Raw genomic sequence first — 22,786 nt, 5'->3', positions numbered from 1 at the left:
CATTAACAATGCTGCTGAGATTAGCATTAGATCTGAGCTTCATTTCTGATGTTTGACTTGATTGCTTATTCTTTGGGTAAGTATTTGTAGTGTTACTAAGAAAACAGTAAGAGGAATACATTGATTTTTTAAAACCATTGTGCTTGAGTCTCACCCATTTCTCCTCTCCAAATCAAAAAAAGCCATATATATTCAAGTATATCCACTATGACTAACTGAAGTTTGACAGAAACTGTAGGAGCCCCTCACACCTTCATGGAATATCAAAAAACCTGAGCTTTTTTAAAAGCCATGACATTGATATTTCAGTATTTCAACACTGATGTTTTCAAATGGCTGAAGAACTCCTTTACATTATGGAAATGACATATTTGGGGTTTCACGTTTGTCACTTTTGAGTTAATACATAGCCAGACACATGAAATATCCTAATAGGATAATGAAGTGAACTCCATCCCCCACTAGCCATCATATCCCACTTATTTATTTTTTTTTAAAACATACAGTAGAAATAATCACTTCTACTGTAGAGATAGTAATAACAGCTATTTGGTACAGCAAGCTGTACCAAGCTACTTACTGAACTGCTTTGCTTTCAGAATCCACTAATTTCTACATTAAATAACCCAATTTTCTGTCATTGTTTCTGTGAAAAAGATCCATGGAAACAAAGGAAAAGTTCCTGACTTTCTATACAAATAAAACGATGAAAATTAAATACATAGAGCAACCAGACTAAGAGATGGTAAGCCTCTGGAAGAGGTATAAAACCATATTAAACCTCTTACGCTTCAGATTTAGTCCTTTGAGGGATTATGTCTGGATCTATTGCATGAGTAAATGCTGTGTATCACACACTGTCAACATCTATTCAAGCAGAAAGGAAGAGATACTGCCTTAATTCCTCCAGTTATAATGAAGAGATGAACCAGCACATGGGAATGGAAGGGAAGGGAAGAGGCACTGCTAGCCATTTGCCCACAGGAAACAACAAACCTTACAGAGCAGTAAGCACAGCTGAGGCAGTGCGGCAACAGCACAGTTTCTTAGCTCAGCAAAGAATGCCAAAGCACACAAAGCCTACAGCCTTGTAGGCAACACAAAAGGCTGGCAAGAGCGAGCATGTGCACATGCTTCTATCTTAAGTATGTGCTGTTTGTAGCAATGCCAGATAAAATATGCAGAAGATTTTGTATGTTTTAAACTGATATTTTATAGTAAGTCTCAAAATTACAGTCACTGAGGCGTCAATATTTATTAGCATTTTCACAATCAGAGCAGCTCTATTAATAAAATCAGAGCAGATGGAAGCTGCTGTCATATGGTGTTGGGATTTGTTGTTTCTTGGGGTTGGTTTTTTTTGGAGGAGGGAGTATGCAATAACAACTCCTCCACAGCAATTCATAGAGAAGTTCTGCAGACAAAATATTCTATTGGGCATTCTTTTTATTCATGAGAAATACTTGCCTCTAGAAATCCTTACAATATGAGGCAAAAGCAACTTAGTGCCATCTGCACTGGCATCATTTAATAAAGAAAAAAGCTGATTCTGAACATGTGTTGCTTTTCCATAGAGCTTTGAACAGAAAATTGAACTTTATTTGGCTTCTTAATACTTCTCACATTAAATATGCTCTCTTGCTAAAGCATGTTAATACACCAATAAAAGAGAAATGACACTATGCAATGTTTGCCTAGGCTTTACATCAGCAACCAGAAAGAAGGATGATAAGAGGCCTGCCCAAGCATTCAAAGCATTTTTTGAAACTTTTATCCAAGTTTTTTAAAAATATGCTTATCTTTCCTAAGAACTAAAAAAAAAGATAAAAATTAAAAAGCAGCATAAAATGCTAACATGCCACAAGCCAAAACATTTAATAATCAACATTGAGCTTTAAACCACAATTACTTTCCTGCAACTTAAGTTTCCTATATATTCCCCTTTCTACATAAGCATGCAATTACATGTAAATACATATCATTCACTTGGGTCATCAACAGATATTTGTAACTGAAATATCAGAAGAACATGAGAGATACAGAATAACATTCAAGTTCTTTGGAGGTGATTATTACAACATATGAATAAAGAAGAGGATTTCTATTTTAATATATTGTGCAGTTGGTTCAGAGGAAAGAAGAATAATGTACTTACCACTGTGTCTTTTTCTCCCTGCTGCTTCTTCCCTGAGCTTTCAAAGCCAACATTCTGTTTAAGACAAAGGTACAAAAATTTTAGTCAATCCTATCCCTAGAGAAGAACAAACTAATATTTTATTGTATTGGGTATTTATTTTGCTGTCAGTATTTTTTTAAAAAAGAAAAGCTGTACATGTGTATGAATAGTAGCTTTAAGATTTATGAGAACTTGAAAGACTTCATATATACTTTTGGGGGAGTTTTTTGTGTCTGTAACGTAGTACAAAACATTGCTTTTTATCCTATTTTAATTTTTATTTTATAGCATTCTGCATGCAAAGTTTCATTTCTACTCCACTTGTAATTGCTGTATTTATTAAATTTCTTGTATTAGACATCTCTTGCACGCAATTCTAAAGAAAGTTAAGAAAAAAATATTGAATTAACGGAAACATGAGAAGAGCACACTTCTGTATCATTAACTTTACGAATTTTTTAGAAAGTTACAACACATTTAATAAAGCGTATCAGATCACTTACACTAGTGTTACCTTCACTGAAGTAGAAGAATTATAAACAAACAAAAACATTCAGCACATTCAACTGAAAACATTCAAAATTAGTGGCTGGATGTACAGAAAGGATAAATTTTTCCTCTAACAAAGGTAGAACGTATCATCAGAGGGATTAAACATCACTATAGTCAGAGAGATTATCTAACTGAGCATGAAGTCATGTACAACAGCTAAAGAGCTGAGTCAGGCAGAGTACAATCTGTCAGATTTGAAGTACCTAGAAAAATAAATTGTGGGGAGTACAGGTAGTAGTTTCATTTGAAGGATTTACCTGTAAATATTATATATTATATTTATATATTATACATTATACTTCATTTATTTCCAATAAAAGCGGAATCAGCACATCATAAAATCATCATAACTGTGTCCTAAAAAAATCCTAAAACAGATGTAAAATCAAAATTGTTCCAAGAGGAATGAAATTTCCTTGATTTGGGGTAAGAAGCAAGCAGCAATACAATAACAGAGCGATGAACTCTTTAGGAAGTCAGGATTACCACAGCAGGATCACACTATAACCAACTTTCACATGTTATGAGTCCTGTTCCGCATTCAGCAGCCACTAGTGCCACTCTGTCCATTCCTACCAAATGGACTCCAATGCACTATACTGCATAAATCTATACATTTGTTCTCAATAGAATGACAGCCAGGACATATAAATAGCAAAGAGAAAAAAGTAATATAGGTAAAAGTAATATTAAAGCCTCTAGTCTTCCAAGTTTCCTCTGAAAAAAAGCCTCTATCAGTTTAGCCAGCCACAGAAATACAGAACAGCAGCACTCAAGACAATTAAAAAGATCAAGAAAGACAGCACGGATCAAACCAGATTCTGAAACCTGGACTCTTACAAGACAGTCTATCAAACTACCATGGCTGCATGCTGCTTTCCTTTCCTACAGCACTCTGCTCCTACTGAAAAACTATTTAATCTTTACAAAAGCTATTCAGAGGCACTATACACAAGCTCCCAAACAGCAGAAACGCAGGTTTGCAATAGCACTGCAAGGATAAGCAGAACTAATCGAGATAGTGCAGGGCTGAATCTAACAGTGGGACAGTCAGGTGACTGTGCCTCTGGAAAGAAAAAGGCATAAAGTCAAAATTTTGCAGGCAGAGTGTTCAGACTAAGAAAATGATCAAAGAAATAGCTAGCCCATAATCATCACAAAAACAATAAACAAAAAGGGATTACTCTTGCCTCATTTCCTGACACCTGTTAGGCTGCGTCTGTTGAAATGCCTGGAAGAACAAACTCCAGCGGTAGGGAGCCAATTCCAAATCATGAACTGCTTGCAGACTTCCAAACCAAGCACAAGGAACTCTTCTGATCCCAACCATCCACCGGAGAGAACACAGCAAGTGGGCAGGGTGCGCATGGGAGGAGAAATACACATCACAACCTGAATATTTCAGGTCATTCTGCTTTGGAGATTAAGCAGCTATAAGCTGAATAAAAGACAGCAGTTACAGAACCAGACAAGAACAACGAACTCACTGTACCAATGTTACCTTAGTGTCGCTTGAAACTGTGACACTGAGTCAGAAAACCTTCAGTCCGTATCAGAAGGGAACAGCTAAGAGTGTTCTGTAACTACAACTGTAAGTACTGATGACTCTCCAATAGCAGGAACAAATCCTTCAGGTTTCCAAGGCACTCACATTGCCAGGTCCGGTTTGCAGGAAAATGCAACAAACTCCCAAAGAAAATAGACCAGGGTATTCAGAGGAGTCCAAGGTAACCACGCATCAGGGCCTCGACTAGCTCAGATCACTACTTTCCTACTTGTTTTGCAGAAATGGTAACAGGTGCTTTAGGCAACTAGTGATAAATTACCTTCAAGATAAAAATACGTAATGAAAACTTTTTTAACCCTGCTCTAGCACGTGATATCAACCTCATCAGACTAAGTCTCAATATCTGTTAGGTTCCTCCAACCAAAAACACACAGCAGAAGAGCCCTACCACTCAGCCTAAAGTATGGGGAGAGTACTTGGGGGAACTATCACATGTGTTTATCCTGTTCTTACTCTTCCTCGGGTAGAACCCAACTACTGCTAGAAAATGTTTGCCAGATGGACTGCTGGTCTGCTCCAGTCCAGCTGTTCTGACCACTTCACTGTAACCTAGAGGCTGCTCACGTCTCTAAGTATCTAAGTTCCAGCTTGCCTCTAGTTTTAGACAAGCGAGGCCTGCAGCTGTCTCACTAAACATCTTTCTTACTGTAATTTTCACACAAACACATTTCACCTCAAATCCTCATCATTCTTTCAATTGCTTATTGGAGGACTTTGGATATTGACACACCCAGAACCCCAGTGGCAAACTTTCGCACAACATATCAGGAAATCGGGTTATATTTCAATATGCTAAATGACAATGAATAACCCCCAAGCACTTTTTACTTTCTCAGAAGAGAAAAGGCGGGGGGCGGGGGGAATGACAACATTTACACTCTTCATCTAAGCAAGAGTTGGAAACAAGTGTCTTAAAAATTGCTTGCTTCAGAGATGTTTCAGGTAGCCTTTGGCCCATGGTAATCATCCTCCATTTTTAATAGTTAAAACTGTAAAAAGAGTGAATTATTTCCTTAAATAATTCGAAGAGAGTATTGCAGAAGTCAGATTACCTATGCTTGCCCTTGAACATCCACTCATGTTCAATTAAAAAGTCTGTTTAGTTAAAAAGACTTTAGATTGGTCAAGATTATCCAAAGCAGATACATACATTAAGCAGAAATATCCCATACTGCAGCAATAAAATCCATCTTGTAAATCAAGAACAATCAAGGACTATTTAACATCTTTGTCAGCGACATGGACAGTGGGATTGAGTGCACTCTCAGCAACTTTGCCTACATCACCAAGCTGTGTGGTGCGGTCGACACACTGGAGGGAAGGGATGTCGCCCAGAGGGACCTTGACAGGCTTGAGAGGTGGGCCCATGTGAACCACACGATGTTCAACGAGGCCAAGTACAAGGTCCTGCACACAGGTTGGGGCAAAACACAACTACAGGCTAGGAGGAGAATGGATTGAGAGTAGCCCCAAGGAGAAGGACTTGGGGGTGTTGGTGGGCAAGAAGCTCAACATGAACCAGCAATGTACACTCGCAGCCCAGAAAGCCAACTGTGGCCTGGGCTGCATCAAAAGAAGTGTGACCAGCAGGTCGAGGGAGGTGATCCTGCCCCTTTACTCTGCTCTTGTGAGACCCCACCTGGAGTACTGCGTCCAGCTCTGGGGGCCCCAGTACAAGAAAGACATGGAGCTGTTGGAGCAAGTCCAGAGGAGGACCACAAAGATGATCAGAGGGCTGGAGCACCTCTCCTATGAAGACAGGCTGAGAGAGTTGGGGTTGTTCAGCCTGGAGAAGAGAAGGCTTCAGGGAGACCTAACTGCAGCCTTCTAGTACCTAAAGGGGGCCTACAGGAAAGCTGGAGAGAGACTGTTCACAAGGGCATGGAGTGATAGGACAAGGGGCAATGGGTTTAAGCTGAAGGAGGGTAGATTTAGGTTAGATGTTAGGAAGAATTCTTCCCTGTGAGTGTGGTGAGGTACTGGAACAGGTTGCCCAGAGAAGCTGTGGCAGCCCCTTCCCTGGAAGTGTTCAAGGCCAGGTTGGATGGGTCTTTGGGCAACCTGGTCTAGTGGACGGTGTCCCTGCCCATGGCAGGGGGGTTGGAGCTAGATGATCTTTGAGGTCCCTTCCAACCCAAACCATTCTATGATAATTTTACAGCAATAAGATTAGATACAATTTTTCCTTTTGGAATGGGGGCCAGGAAGATGAGGGGTTCCGAAGCAGACCAAGGAAATGCAACCATATGCACAATCACTATCATCAGTGAAGCAGGTTTTGCCTGCACAAGGATATCCATAACCAGAATATTTTTATTAAGTATGAGGGGAGTATACAGAGATGCACATAATCAATTTCACATACAACAATAATAAAGAAGTTTTACTGTCAGTGGTTACTGGCAAGATTCATATTCAATTGCAACCTGCCACATAGATGAGAAGTGTGTGCCTTACAGTGAGCTAGATTTGAAAAAAAGAGTAACATATGGTCTTGATTGAGGAAATAAAAGATAAACACATCTGGCAAAATATTTATCTCTAGATAGTGTACCTTTTAAATCAAACAGACACTTCACACAAAATAGGAAGGTCTGTAGACCACAGACAGTTTAATTAATCTTGGATTCCCACACTGGGGAACAGAGAGGGATGAGAGGGGAGGACCAGGGTGACACAAAGTATTCAGAGACCATTCTCAAGAAAGAGAGCATCTTGTTTTTACTGGAAGCAGATGCTGTCACCATGGTTTGCTGTTTCTCGTTACTTCAGTGTCTGAACCAAAGCCAGACATTTAGAGTGAAGCAAAGAAACAAGTCTCTGCTGCATGGATTGTCTCATTGTCAAAAACCTAGCAAGCTTCAGGAGCTACAAAGTATTTCAACTGGTCTTTGATGGTGGAGTCTAAGATGTTAATTATGATATATTATCTTATGTGGCATGAGACTGACCTACTTGAGGATTTGTTACCTCCTAGCACCAACACTGTTGCAACTGTTGACAGCCAGAATCGTTCAATGCAGTAAGAGGACAGCTGATGGCACATTCTTAGTGAGCACACGAAGATTCACATTTGCTTCCAGCATGCCCCAAAATAACCTGTATTTGGCAACACTGTTGGTATATGGCAGGGGACATGCAGTTGAGAAGTGTTTTGCCAAGAGATACGTGTATGCTTGACAACAATGGAATGGAAAAGGCACTTTTAAAGGTCCCTGACTGGCTAACTTGCTATATGAATTATATTTTAATATGAAGACTTTAATTGTTTTGCCAGAGTATCTACAGTTCTATTAGAGATATTTCTAATTATCTTAAAACTGAATGAAATGCCTAGAGGCTAGAAAAATGAAGCTTTGTTCATTACTTATATTGTAACAGCACTTTTGGACAAGACAGTTAAGGAAAGGCATTCATACCTGCACATATGCAGATATATCAGATCTGCTGAATTTTGTTGTTGATTGCTTTCCCTTGGGGAAGCTGGTCAAAGAAGTGTCTCTAAGGCATAAATGAAAACTGCAAATTTGACCTACATTTTTTTTAAAGAAACTATTTTCAAATTATTTCTCTCACCTGTGTGGATATAGCTGCAAAAACTCTCACTGCGTAAGTGCTCCGAGCACAAAGTGTGGTTTTACAACAAAGTAAACATACCTAGATTTAGAAAAACTGTCTGGGATTCAAAATCGCCCTTTTGATAGTAGTGCAATCAGAGCAGAAATTACCAATATGGCTGAGTTTGATCTCACCAGTAAAAAACTGCTATAATGCACATGCATCAGATGGGAGGAATTTCTCAACTTTTAAAACTGCAAAGAAACATTTATGAATCAAGATGCTTGTTTCTCAAAGCATAGCCTCAGTATGTATGCTTGTCATGGTTTAGTCCCAGCTGGCAATTAAGCACCATGCAGCCACTCACCTACTTCCCCCATCCACTCCTGATGGGATGAGGGAGAAATAGCAGAAGAGTGAAAGTGAGAAACTCATGGGTTGAAATGAAAACAGTTTGATAGGACAAACACAAAAAGGAAAAAAATTAATAATAATAACAATAATAATAATAATATATACACAAAACAAGTGATGAACAGCACAATTTCTTATCACCCAAAGTTGATGCTATGCACGACCCCCAGCTGCCCAGCCTCCCAGCCCACATGCGCAAACAGAACAAGACAAGGAATTCATTCCCCACTTCCCACGGGCAGGCAGGTGTTCAGCCATCCCCAGGAAAGCAGGGCTCCATCACCTAACAGTGACTTGGGAAGACAAACACCATCACCCCGAAGTTGATGGTCCACAAGACCGCCCACCTGCCACGCAAGGCCCCCAGCTGCAAACAGGACATAACATCATATGGTATGGAATATCTCTTTGACCAGTTTGGGTCAGCTGTCCTGGCTGTGTCCCCACCCAGTTTCTTGAGGGCCCCCCATCTTCTCGTTAGCAGGGCAGTATGAGAAGCTGAAAAGTCCTTGACTGCTTGGCAACAACTAAAGACATCCGTGTGTTATTAACATTATTCTCATCCTAAATCCAAAACACAGCGCTATACCAGCTGTCAGAAAGAAAATTAACTGTATGCCTGCCAAAACCAGGACAATGCCCTGAAAAGTTATTTTATAATAAAACCAAAATATTGTTACTAAATAAACAATTATATCTACGACACCATCAGAAGGCCTAGCGGTTGCAGATAAGTAATTATTTTGCAACTTTTAGTTACCCTTAAACCCAGTATTCCCACTAAAAGCAGCAAGATACCCGACTATTTCCCACTGTTTGCCCCAAGTAATTAGAACTGCAGAATGATGGAGGTTGGAAGGGACCTCTCCAGGTCATGTGGTCCAACCCATGACCAACAACATTACCACATTAGGGCTAACTTCAACATTAGATCCAACAAAGTCAAAAGTTACTTTTGAGTTAAGGTCAGTGTCAGTATGTACAAAAGGAAGCAGGTCAGTTTGCTTATTTGGAAACATTTCCAGGGGAAAAAGACTAAATTTAGTGCTTTTCGTGAACCATAGAGATACATGTTTCCTTGCCTCCACTCTAGCCAAATTATTTAGTCAAGGTAGTTGCTCTATGAGTTACTCTTTTTTCTAAGTCTTACTAAAGCAGCTGAATAACCACACATTGATTGAATCATTCATGAATTCATGACATATAATACTTCATCTCTCAGGAATTCCAGTATCCTTTCCTACCATAAAAATAAAAATACCAGGAAAATCCCCTTATAGAATCAAGATGGCTTATATCACTGAACAGAAATGAAACAAGAGAAATCACCATTTAATTGAAACTTATTATGACTTTACAGAAGATAACAAATATATTCAAAGTAGATCCAGTGTTCACAGACTTTTAAATTATTCATTTCTATAAACCAAGGTTGCTTTGCAGAACAGTAAATGTGAGGAGGATTAAATTGTTACTAAATACTGTTGCTAATAATTCTGCTTAAGGCTTTATTGATGTTTACTGGCTGGATTACTGTGATGCCATTGCATTAGATCAAATAACCAGAGATCAAACCAGGAATGAAAACACAGAGAACAGACATGACACTGATTTTATACTCCAAACTCAATGCTAAAAATTAAGAATTTTAGGAAGGCTTTAAAACTAAGCATTTGGAATATTAATTTACCTATCATCCTTAAACACTGTTTTTATTTAATACAGGCTTTTTTTTTCACACACAAAATAAACAAGTTTAGTGATCTATTTTCACATCAATTTGTTTCTTCTGTAGTACACAATACAGTAGTATCTGAACTTTAAAAAATAAGAAACAAACCATGCACAACTACCTAAGGTCTTCTTTCTGGACCACTATGCTGGTTTTCGCTGGGATAGAGTTAATTTTCTTCATAGCAGCTAGTATGAGGCTATGGTTTGGATTTGTGCTGGAAACAGTGTTGATCACACAGGGATGTTTTAGTTACTGCTGAGCAGTGCTTACACAGAGCCAAGGCCTTTTCTGCTTCCCACACCACCCCACCAGCGAGTGGGCTGGGGGTGCACAAGGAGTTGGGAGGGGACACAGCTGGGACAGCTGACCCCAACTGACCAAAGAGATATTCCATACCATATGACATCATACTCAGCTGGGGGGAAGAGGAAGGAAGAGGGGGACATGTTGGGAGCGATGGTGTTTTGTCTTCCCAAGTCACTGCTATATGTGACAGAGCCCTGCTTTCCTGGGGATGGCTGAACACCTGCCTGCCAATGAGAAGTGGAGAATTAATTCCTTTGCTTTGCTTGAGTGCACAGCTTTTGTTTTACCTGTTAAACTGTCTTTTTCTGAACCCAGGAGTTTTCTCACTTTTACCCTTCTGATTCTCTTCCCCCATCCCACCAGGGGTGAGTGAGCAAGCGGCTGCATGCTGCTTAGTTGCCAGCTGCAGTTAAACCATGACAACCACTTACCTTGACCTTGCAGACCATGCTTACAGATCACCAAACCAGTAAGCCTCAGAAGAGAAGCAGTCTGCATCCCATGCACTGTCATAATTCTTTACCTAGTTACTTTTCTGTAAGTGAAATTTGTGCTAACTCACTGACCAGAAGTGAGTAGCTGTGCCAAGCTACAAACCAAGGTCTAGTTAAGCTTGAGGAAGCTTTGTTGTTAGCGGTAACACAAAGAATCCAACTTGACACAATCTAAGCATTAAAAAGAAAAAGCAGAACCCCCATTCTTTGTAAGTTACAACTACTCTCATCCAAGCTTCAGCTATTTTGAAGATTTCCACTGCTGCTATAGAATTGGCAACAACTTTAGATGGAGGACTGGACATACCTACATCACATCAGGAGGCCAATTAGCACCACAAACAATGTGACGTGAGCATTCAGGGTAACAAGAGGGGTTGCATATCCGTAAGAAAACTATCTAGATCTGGTGCCCTCACCTTTTGCGCCTATGTGACCCCCTTCCTTTTCACCCTTATTTTCTCCCCCTCATTCTTAAGAGTTTCCCATCAGTATATGGATCCTAGACAGTGACAGCTCCAAATGGTCAGAGCTTTTCCAGGCCTATTATTGTTAGCCACAACAAATGTGTTCAGACCTCAGCCTTCTTTCATAGCAGCACAAAAGAGACTGATGATGGGAAAGAAGAGGAATGTGGAAAATTTGGGGAAAAAATGACTAAGAGAATAAGAACAGTTGAGACAGAATATCCCAATTTAATCAGTAGTGAAATCTGTAATTGAAAACATGCAACTGAGTCATACACAAATTATACCAGAATGCATATCACCATTTCTAGAAAGGACACATTCATCTAAGTAAAATAGGTGAATAACTATCATGACCCTTTACTCTTTTTCTGTACTGCCATTCATCACATAAACCCTTTTCCCTCCTTCATCACACCCATATCTTTTACTTGGTATTGAAATATTTTAGGGAGCGACACAGCTAATTTTTTTGTGCAGTACTTAAGAAATAAGGCACTATGTCTTATAGGGACCATAGGTGTGTGTGTATAGAATGCCGGTGGCACCCAACACCCACACTTCTGTGAGCAAGGAGTGACTGGCTAATTATTGCATTAAGTAGATGCTGACTCACTAACACAGATAACCTGTTAACTACTAAGTATGAAGAAGATAAAAGTGATCTAGATACCAAAGTGAATATGACTACCAAGTGTGCGAGAAAGAGAAAGGACAGGGAATAGGAACTTTTGCAAAGATTTTGGGCACAATATTTAACTGTATCTGAATTTTCCAATAGCAACTTGTGAAAATCAAACAAGTCCCAGGATAAGTTATCCATCTGAATGACCCAAAGATTGTCACAGTCGGTACTCCTGTCCTAAAAAACAAATGATCTGAGATTCAGGTCCTCTTGGACAACATTTAAGTGTAGGTTTAAAAACAGCATGGCCAGCAGGTCGAGGGAGGGGATCCTGCCCCTCTACTCTGCTCTTGTGAGACCCCACCTGGAGTACTGCGTCCAGCTCTGGGGGCCCCAGTACAGGAGAGACATGGAGTGTTGGAGCGAGTCCAGAGGAGGACCACAAAGATGATCAGAAGGCTGGAGCACCTCTCCTATGAAGACAGGCTGAGAGAGTTGGGGTTGTTCAGCCTGGAGAAGAGAAGGCTTCAGGGAGACCTAACTGCAGCCTTCTAGTACCTAAAGGGGCCTACAGGAAAGCTGGAGAGGGACTGTTTATCAGGGAGTGGAGTGATAAGACCAGGGGTAATGGGTTTAAGCCAAAGAAGAGTAGATTTAGGTGAGATATAAGGAAGGAATCCTTTACTGTGAGGGTGGTGAGGCACTGGAACAGGTTGCCCAGAGAAGCTGTGGCAGCCCCTTCCCTGGAAGTGTTCAAGGCCAGGTTGGATGAGGCTTTGGGCAATGTGGTCTCGTGGAGGGTGTCCCTGCCCATGGCAGGGGGGTTGGAACTAGATGATCTTTGAGGTCCCTTCCAACCCAAACCATTCTGTGATTCTACGGTTTCCGACACCCTAAATTAACAACCTCTAATTTATATCTCATTAATAAGAACTATAAAGGTGGTATATTTCCCTCCATTTACAACCTCACACACGTACCTTGGATACACCTGTATCAGGCACACGCTTTTTCATGTATGCCACAGCTAATGTATAAAATTGGATCCTAGGACTGTTTCAGATTACTAAAACACAAAAGGCTGTGGATACATGCTGCAGCAAGACGTAGGCATAGACAGAATTCAGACTGCAAATTTTACAGATTCAGTGAATGTTTGCGGCACTCTAACTGCATGAGTTTGTTTTGTGTCTGTGGCTTTTTATTACTACTGGCTAGCCAGCAGATTATGCAACACAGTTTGAGCTGCTAACCATCTGATGCTTTATATTTGAATTTATCCAGTTACACATAAAATACGCTGGACTAAATCGTCAGAACCAATAACCACCTAGTAGTTGTCTGAAACAGGTATTAGGAACTTCATTTATCTTTTGCAATTCCCATATTTTAGAAACATAATTTTATAGCAAAGTAGAGATTTCAAATTAAAATTGTTTAAAAAAATGGCAGAAAGTACAGCAGATAGTTGCTATAATTGCACACTTAATTACAGATATCATTCTACCAGCCAAGTCATTGTTAGGGTATGTAAATTCCTGAGTTCCCTTTCCTTCAAGGGCAGAGGTGAGCAGTGCTAGTTGAACAACACTTAAATCTATTTTTAGGTGTCATCTTCCCACCACACGTGTACAGGCATAACTTTCCAGTTAACAATTGCTCTTACGAACCTTTTACTTCCTTCTGCATTTATTCTGTTCCTCACTTCTTTACAAAGTTGAATTAAGAGACATTATTGACCAGTTTCATTATAGGTACAATTAGCCATCTGAGAACATGCTTGCAAAATTGCCAAACATTCATGGCTACAAATGAAATGAACCTCAGCTATGCTCTTAACACACAAAATGATATAAAAGTATTAAGGTGTTACTGCTCGTTTGGGTGGGTTTAAAGAAAGAGAATTGTCAGATACTTTTTATAGCTTCAACTGTCAATTGTTGTGCACATCAATTCACTGTCATAACAGTGTATCATTAACTCACCCCATAGGCACATTATGAAGATCGATTCTTGCATGTCAGTGTTCTCTATAAAAAATAACAAAGGAAGAAACCGGGAGGAATAATACATTTCCATATTTAAAACAGGAACTAGATAGTAGAGCAGGAACAAAGCAGAATCATAGATTACCTTTTAAAGAATCACAGAGAGATGATTTTTTTTGAAGATACTCTGATTTGACATAGGCATATACTCTCAATGCAAGTGTCCGGTATTAAAACATTCTAGTAAACTGTGAACAATCATACAGGATTGTTCTTACTGGAAGTTTAAGTTTCCTGTTTGAACCAATATTAAATTCATAACTAACTGCAACAGCTACTCATTGTGAACAGCCATATACAAAGTCAAACCAAAATGTATTTATACTCTATTACACTTCACACAGACATGTGCCATCTGCCACTGAGGTATGATCCGTTTCTCCATGACATTATCACATTACTCTTGAACAGACTAATGCTGCTGCTTCATCTCATGGTTTCAGCAAATTTATAAACACTAAGCCTTGGTTTGCTGTCAGATCTCCTCACTACCTGTCTGAGAATCAATGATGAAGGAGCAGATTGTCACTTTTTAACATATACTTTAAAGCCACCCAAACCCCTGTTGCAAAGCTGATAAACATTTTGCAAATTCTGTTCTAGAAGCTGTTTTATGGATGGAATGGCGCTATACAACCCCCTTGGATTTTTACTATGTAACAGGATTATAATTCTCTTCTAACACACAGAAACAATCCAGGACCACAAGCCACCTGAACTAAGAGGCAAAAGGTTCATTAAAGTAATAAAGATTTCTATTACTGGAAATCACAGACCTGCACGATAATTAATCCCCAGCTTGCAAGAAAATTTAAGTCAATGAATACGCTGAATTCAGCTGATTGAATAATTGTCCTAGTTTTTTCTGCCTAAAAAATGTAAGACCTCTGCAGATCAAACTTGAAGTAAGCAACACAGATAGCTTTTGAATCTGAAAAATAAGAACATAATTGTTATTTAAAACCCTGGGTAGAACATGGCAGTGTTAGAAAAAGAACAGTATACAAGTTTGCTGTGTTCCCTCTGATAATGAGGTTATAGTCAGGGTTGTTTTACCTCAATTCTTAATGGCTTTTTATTAAACTTGATCTAAACTAAAACAGCGTGAGTGTAACATGCAGAAACTGCTGCTTGTGCATAAACTGCCAATCACCAGTAGATTTCTCCTCATTCCCAATTTCTCATTCTTTGAAGGGCTGTCTTGGAGAAATATACAGCCTGGAGGAATGTGCTCTTCACATATTGATGGAAGTGCTACCAAACTGCATGCCCTGAAATGCCATTTGAAGATAATATTCATGCATCTTCCAAAACCTTTTTTACTGCAGTTCACAGTATCTTCCAGAAATATATGAAATGCATTATTAGTTCTGATAGTCAAGCATCGGTGGCTGGGAGGGGAGGAGGTGTGTGATTTTTAGATATAGCTCCCTTCTTACTTCTGAGTGAAGGAGGGAACAGGATGTGAACTCTGAAAACAACATGATGCCTGTTTAATCTAACCTCAAATCAATTCCTCTGGATCTTCCAGACCTCCAACAAGCCAATATGAGATCTGGACAAAAATATTAAGTCTGTATTTAAAGCTTTAATAGCAATAAAGCAATCTGTTTGCTTTATTAGATTTATTAGATTACTGAATTCTAACTTCTTACAGAGAAAAATGGACATTTATTAAACTGCATTGGATGGTATCACTATGCAATATTCTGTCTTGTGTTAAGACGTTGCAACTAAAAAAACCCAACCTTTTCCAACAGGTTGATTTTTAACATATCAGTCACCTTTGTTAACAGCTGAAAAAGCACTAAATTTTTTTCTAGTAGGGAAAAATCTCAGTAGTAAAAGATCAGTAGTGAGATTAATGGACTAATTCCATTCTAGATACCAGCTTTCATTTTAATACCATTAAGGGATCAGAACTGAGACAGACTGAAAATGTCATGGATAAAATAATTCAACACAGTTGTAAAGCATGCAACTACATCCATATAGTCCAGCTTTCCCATAAAACTATACATATCTAAAGAAAATAATGCACTTGAATTTAACAAGTCTGGTGTTCACACCAATGAAAGACCGGGCTGAGAATAAATGCTAAGAGCATGATCTATAAAAATAGAGACCAGAATGAGCGCTAGCAGTTAGATAGCAGTAGTGCTTTTAGCACTCTGGTTCAAAAGAAAGAAAAGAATTCTCAACAGCTTCAATTAGATCTGGCCAGCCAGTATCTAAACCAAAAATAGCAAACACTGAGACAAAGCTTAACCAATTTATCTAACACCCACTAGTTTAAAACTAATGAGTCTTAACTCTCTAGATGTAAAAATGCCTGGGTAATTGCTCCCTACAGAAACCACATCTCTAAAGCCACTCAATGGGTTATCAGTTTGCTTTAAATGCACATTTCAAGAAAACTACAGCCAACATGCTTCAAAAGGAGGAAAATTTAAAAGACGAGTATTTAAGAGAGAAAATTTTGACTGAGAGTAAAGAGATTTAGGAATAAAAAGGGAAATAAGGAAAGAAATATAAAAAAGGGAAAAGAAAAACTTGGTTTGGTTGCTAACATGTCTCCTATCAGTCCAAGGCTTCTCAGAGACCTAGTACTGCTCCATAGGTGATCCTTCCAATAAAAGTCCTCAATCAAGGTGATAGCCCCAAAAGTTATCTCTTTTGCTTCCTCATCCATTCCATCATGATTTCTCGTGCTGTTGTTAATCCACTCCTCTCCACTCTTCTGTGGCTGTTGTTCTTTTTCAGTGTGTTCTTTCCCATCCTGAGTTGCTTCCCTCACCCTTCTAACACTACAGCATCCCTGATGTCACTCTTCCATCTCACAGGAAAGCCCCACATAATTAGCACCTCTGGGGATTACCTACTTAAATTCAGTGTGTATGAAAACAGAACTTAATATCTACCACCACCACCTGTTCTTATCACATGTGTTGATTACTGCTGTAGAAGTCATCAGTATCCTGCCTGGTACTCTGACACACAACTCTCCTCAGCTGTTTCTCCCTTCAGTTCCTGTAGTCACACTTCCCCACTGCCCCGAACACCCGAAACAAAACATAACCATACAAACTTGCACCACTTACTACAAAAATAATCTCTATGACACTGCTTGACTGTGGTGCTGTTTTAAGTGGCCCTATTTTCCCCCTTTTCTATTACAGAAATAAGCAGCTTATTTCACTTATTTTTCCAAACTATTTTCTCATTCAAAATCAAGAGGGAGATGCCTGTGTGATGGTGGTGAGGAACAGGTTGCCCAGAGAAGCTGTGGATGCCCCCTCCCTAGAAGTGTTCAAGGCCAGGCTGGATGGGGCTTTGGGCAACGTGGTCTAGTGGAGGGTGTCCCTGCCCACGGCAGGGGGGTTGGAACTAGATGAGCTTTAAGGTCCCTTCCAAACCATTCTATGATCTATGATTCTATTTCGTCAATAAAGTTAGCTTCTATCACCATCATCAATTTTTCAAAACAACATTTGACAGCATTCCCACACAGATATAAAATTAATTCACTGTTAATTCCTTCATCTTCCTTCACAACAATGCTTAAAACTAAAATCCTGACAATTGCTGATGTGCAAAAATCAAGCTAACCAGTACTTCCCACCATCACACTCCACATCACGTGCTCCTCTATCCACCTACGTCATCTGAACCTGTCCTGAAGGACATACAATCTGTTGTCTATCCCACACTTGTGTTGAATCATGATAGGTGAATTCCAGTTCATTTACTAAAACTCTTTTAGGTTACATCATCACAACGGGTGATCGTACTGTTTAAGAAAAAAATTATTTTACCCATTCTGCTCTTAAACACATTAAAATACATTACACTCATTACATTTGTACCAACACATGAATAATAAAACCAGCAGAGTTACGCTGGTACAAGCATTTAGACTTCCTAACTAGAAAATTTATAGCAGAGATATTTACCTGGTCTGTCTCCTTCCTGTCCCAAATAGTACCAAGCAAAAATTCAAATGAAGTTTAATAAGAACATAAGATTCAAGAGAAGAAATACACTAAGTCCTGACTGTCTTCCAATATAACAGGGAATCTGCCCACAATTCTACCTAATATGTGCTGAGAGCAATGATCGTAGGCAGTAGTCAAGCACTTTCCTTGACATCTGGAAGAAGGAGGGCTTTTTCCCCTTGTGCTCCAATTAGCTCAATTACAGCTGTAGAAACTACCTTCATGCTTTCAGAGAGTTTTTCCTCCAGATTAGAGCAGAGGTTTTTCAGCTCCTAAATAAATGTGAACATATCTGTAATGGTGAATAGAGATTTGGAATAAGTCTGGAATACTTTTTGCTTGAAGTCTGTATTTTAGCACAAAAGGTAGGGAAGGAATGAGAGACCATCAGCATCTAAACTGAGCAAGAGAATGGCTTGAGTTCTAAATAGCCTGGTAGCAGCAAAAAGACCACAGAGGCTTCTTCATCTAGCCAAAGATAAGAGGCAGATCAAGCAGTTTCATACCCTCAAACAGCAACAGTAACATGCAAAAGATGAGCAATGCTCCTTTCTCACATATGCAAGTAGTTCAAGGGGGAGAGGAAGGGAGCATAAGAAAACATTATTTCACACAATATACTAGGGAAAACCTTAATCTTCTAACCTAAAACCAGATTGAAACATATAATTATAATCCTATAACTTCTCGAGTGATCCAGAAATTAAAAAAGCAAGCCATTTGTGTGCTGAACAAGCCTACAAAGGAGTCAGATTTTTAAGTTTAACCATGAAGCCCTTGTCAATTTTCTCAAGTATGAAAGTCTTCTATTTTGCCAAGCAACTGAAAATATCTATTAAGTATATAAAAAATGAAGAGTTGGTGTATTTTATCTCATTCTCAAGCACCTTAGTGGCCCTAACATTAGCATCCAATGTATTTTAGGTGGACTTTCTGCAGTCTTCAGTTTCTAACCCGTAACTCACTGCAGTAGCTTTTTTTCCTTCATGTCATTAACAGATAAACATGCTTCACTACTACATTACCCTGCTTTAGCTTTGCTGTTTTCTAAGCAGCTAGTAAAACATCCTTTAATTGATTATCCTTTAAAACTGAAGTAAAGGAATTTCTATACAAATGATTTGGCTGAATAGCTTCCAAATGGTCTTTTTCAAAAGGAACAAATAAACGCTGCTGATTATACTTTGTATTTATTATGTACAATCAAAATCAATTCATAGTAACTTATACTCTATCAAACACAAAGAGGTTTTAAATGCGCAGTTGGTTACTTGGCACCAATAAATATCAGGTGCTACTCCAAATCCTTCTACATTGACTTCTAAGACTATTGAATTCATTATTTTTTTAATGAACGTTTCAGCATTAGCAGTATAAGACCACCTGCACATAAAAATTGTTTCCTGTACTTATGGAGTTAATCATCCATGACTGCAATTTGCTGGTCCACAGCAAGCTATTTATGCTGCAGCTTACCAGAGAGAACACCAATTAGCAAATATTAATTTTTTTTCTTCAGTTGTCAAAAGTCAAAAATAGGTAAAGTTATTGTAATCAAAATAACAATACCACAGCTATTTTAACCATCAAACATATCACTCTTCCTACCAAGGGCCAGTGATATTAAACAGACCAATCATAAGCTTTTTCTTTTTTTTCCTCCAAACTGAGTACGTAACACTTCTTTCCTATTATTCATCAGTCCTTGATGACCAATATTTCCAATATCTTGGTTTTGTATTAGAATAAAGGGGGGGGGGTTCTGTCTGCACAGGTTTTATTAATTATTCTTTTTGACTCTCCTCTGTAATTGATGTTCACTTCAAGTAACTCTCTTCGGAGAAAAATCTATCATCTTTTTTTTTTTGCCCTAAAACCAAGCTACTGCTTTGTAATAGGAAAACTCACCCCTTTTTCCACCACTTACCTAGTCAGCTAGCTGACTTTTATCATCATCTGCCTTTATCCTCATTGACATACTAGCAGAAAAAAATGTCAGAAGACCCTCGGGACCTATGGAAACACAGCGCACCTGCCTTTTGTCCATTTATACATTACTGTCTTCCGACTGTCTTGATGTAAAATCCCTCAGAAGGATAGTTTGTCTGTCTTGAATGGCTAAAGATCTTTATGGACATGAAACCTGCAGGATGACAACTTGATGGTAATTGGATATTCCTACATACACAGCACTCTTGCCATACTACCCCTTCCCTAGAAATCAAAGGCAACTCATTCTTCTTGCTATTTGTGTACAAGGCTTCTTCGGCCTGAACTCGTTGCAAACTGGCTAGCTGCAAACTAGCCTGCTCCATTTTCCACTCTATTTAGTGACAGCCAATACTTCTCATCCTCATGTGGAGTCCTATAACACAGAAGTCTGTGCAGCTCTCCACACCATTGTTGTACGGCCCTCCAGACATAGTAGCAGTACTGGAAGAAATTTTTACTCCATATACACTTGTACAATTAAATCTGCAAACTTGTACAATTTGTACTTCATATAAAACTAAGTATTTTGGCAGAAAAAAACTATGGCACGTTCACTACAGCTCCCCATGGTTGCTTACAACATCACTGGAAGTAAAGCATTACTAAGCATTTCTGCCTCATGTCATTTCTTCTCATAAGCAGGAAAATATACTTTCACATTACAATAGATACCATTACATCACTAAGAAAAAATCCAAGGAAAAAAAAAGGAGGAAGTAGTCAACGAGGTCTGTGACATAGAAGTCATATCTTAACTGAAGAAATAGGCATAGACATTCTTGAACCAGCAAACTGCATTGGCCAAGACCTTCAAAGACAACTGTCAAAACAAAGTTTGAGTGCATAAACTAGTTAGCACTTAATTCTATCTCCAGTGAACAATGTAGCTGGAAAAGAGGGGAGAGGAAAGAGGAAGAGGAAGCCAGAATGCACTATGCTATTTAAATAAGTTAGAAGTATTCTCTGCATACTTTTCTTCTGAAACCACCACACACATTTATGGCACTGTGTAAGAAGTTTTTTATTTGCTAGTTACTGAATTGACAAATAGGATTCAAGAACTGCTTACGCAATGCCTGAGGGAGTTTCCCCAATACCTAGCCTTTGCGTAGAATTAAACAAATTTGCCTAGATGCAGTCAGGACAAACATTGTTTTCCTTAGAATATCCAATTCTGGCCATGTGACAACCAGGAAGCTTATCACACAAGCCAACCCCCTGATAATCTAATCTTGTTTTAGAGTCCATTAGCAGTGTGCATATTTTAAGTGACAAACGAACTACACTCCTTCATAAATCCTCAAACTATAATAACATTCGGCCTAAAATACTTTGTTGTTAAATGCCTACAGGCCTGAGAATCATTTCACCTATCCAGATTGCTTGTCCATACCTCTTCTGCACAACAGGGAACACCAGGCTGATGGAACGATGGGTTCCCAAAGTGCACTGCCAAGATAAAACACATCTTGTGCTGATTGGATTAACCTTCATAGCTGAACTACCAAAGATATGTTTGAGAAGGCACGTCATGCCAGAACTTGTCAATAGAACTAGGAAGGGGGAGATTTGAGCCAGCATTTATTGCTATAAGGATAAATGAATCAGCAAGTCAAGAGGGTTCACAAAGTAAATATGCAAACCAGAGGTTATATAAGAACTTTGGAACATGTCCAAAAGCTATTGAAATAAAGGAGCCACAAGAATACCAAAGGGATAGGATAGAGGGATACAGGCTGTTTAGCCAATGTTGTTTTCTTTATTCAGGTGGAAGCCTTGATGGCAAGGCAATGAAAAAAAAAAAAAATCTGACTAATTTTAGCATTTCATAGAATGGTTTGGGTTGGAAGGGACCTCAAAGATCATCTAGCTCCAACCCCCCTGCCATAGGCAGGAACACCGTCCACTAGACCAGGTTGCCCAAAGCCCTATCCAACCTGGCCTTGAACACTTCCAGAGAAGGGGCTGCCACAACTTCTCTAGGAAACCTGTTCCAGTGCCTCATCACTCTTAACAGTAAAGAATTTCTTCCTAACATCTAATCTAAATCTACCCTCCTTCAGCTTAAACCCATTGCCCCTTGTTCTGTCACTCCACTCCCCGATGAACAGTCCCTCTCCAGCTTTCCTGTAGGCCCCTTCAGGTACTAGAAGGTTGCCATAAGGTCTCCCTGAAGCCTTCTCTTCTCCAGGCTGAACAACCCCAACTCTCTCAGCCTGTCCTCATAGGAAAGGTGCTCCAGCTCTCTCATCATCTTTGTGGCCCTCCTCTGGACTCGCTCCAACAGCTCTATATCTTTCTTGTACTGGGGCCCCCAGAGCTGGATGCAGTACTCCAGGTGGGGTCTCATGAGAGCAGAGTAGAGGGGCAGAATCACCTCCCTCAACCTGCTGGCCACACTTCTTTTGATGCAGCCCAGGCCACAGTCGGCTTTCTGGGCTGTGAGCGCACACTGCCAGCTCACGTTGAGCTTCTTGCCCACCAACATCCCCAAGTCCTTCTCCTCAGGGTTGCTCTCAATCCACTCTCCACCCAGCCTGTAGTTGTGGTTGGGATAATATTTAACATTTTGTTTCAAAGTTTCTTTCATATATTTCAGCTATTCACAAGTAAGAACACATTTATGGTCTGTATGTTCACCATGTATTTCAGTATCTGTAAATACACATTGATACATTACCTTAATGTTTGACCTAAGTATTTAGCAATGTGCTAACTGTGGATTTAGCAGCATGACAAATTATGGCACCTCTTCCAGAAACCTATTAATTATACAACTTTGAGAAGCTGGAGAACATGCACTCAATTGGCAGTAAGAAGCCCCTACCCAGGCCAGGTTGGATGGGTCTTTGAGCAA

General features: G+C 39.4%; 1 protein-coding gene across 12 annotated transcripts in view; it reads right to left on the bottom strand.

Moving 5' to 3' along the window:
* Positions 1 to 22,786, bottom strand: part of ERBIN (erbb2 interacting protein) — a 118,850-nt gene that overhangs the window by 73,578 nt on the left and 22,486 nt on the right. For 11 of the 12 annotated variants that reach the window (XM_054810199.1, XM_054810208.1, XM_054810204.1 and 8 more), the window contains one exon: positions 2,156 to 2,209. The gene's annotated coding sequence lies outside the window, so the exon portion shown is untranslated. Of the gene's footprint in view, positions 1 to 2,155; positions 2,210 to 3,918; positions 4,181 to 22,786 lie in introns of those variants that run through there. The other variant, XM_054810203.1, reaches the window with a different exon arrangement.

This window comes from Grus americana, chromosome Z (genome assembly GCF_028858705.1).
Source record: "Grus americana isolate bGruAme1 chromosome Z, bGruAme1.mat, whole genome shotgun sequence".
Classification (NCBI taxonomy): domain Eukaryota; kingdom Metazoa; phylum Chordata; class Aves; order Gruiformes; family Gruidae; genus Grus; species Grus americana.
Note: the sequence above shows the minus strand (reverse complement) of the source record. Positions and strands in the feature narration are given on the sequence as shown.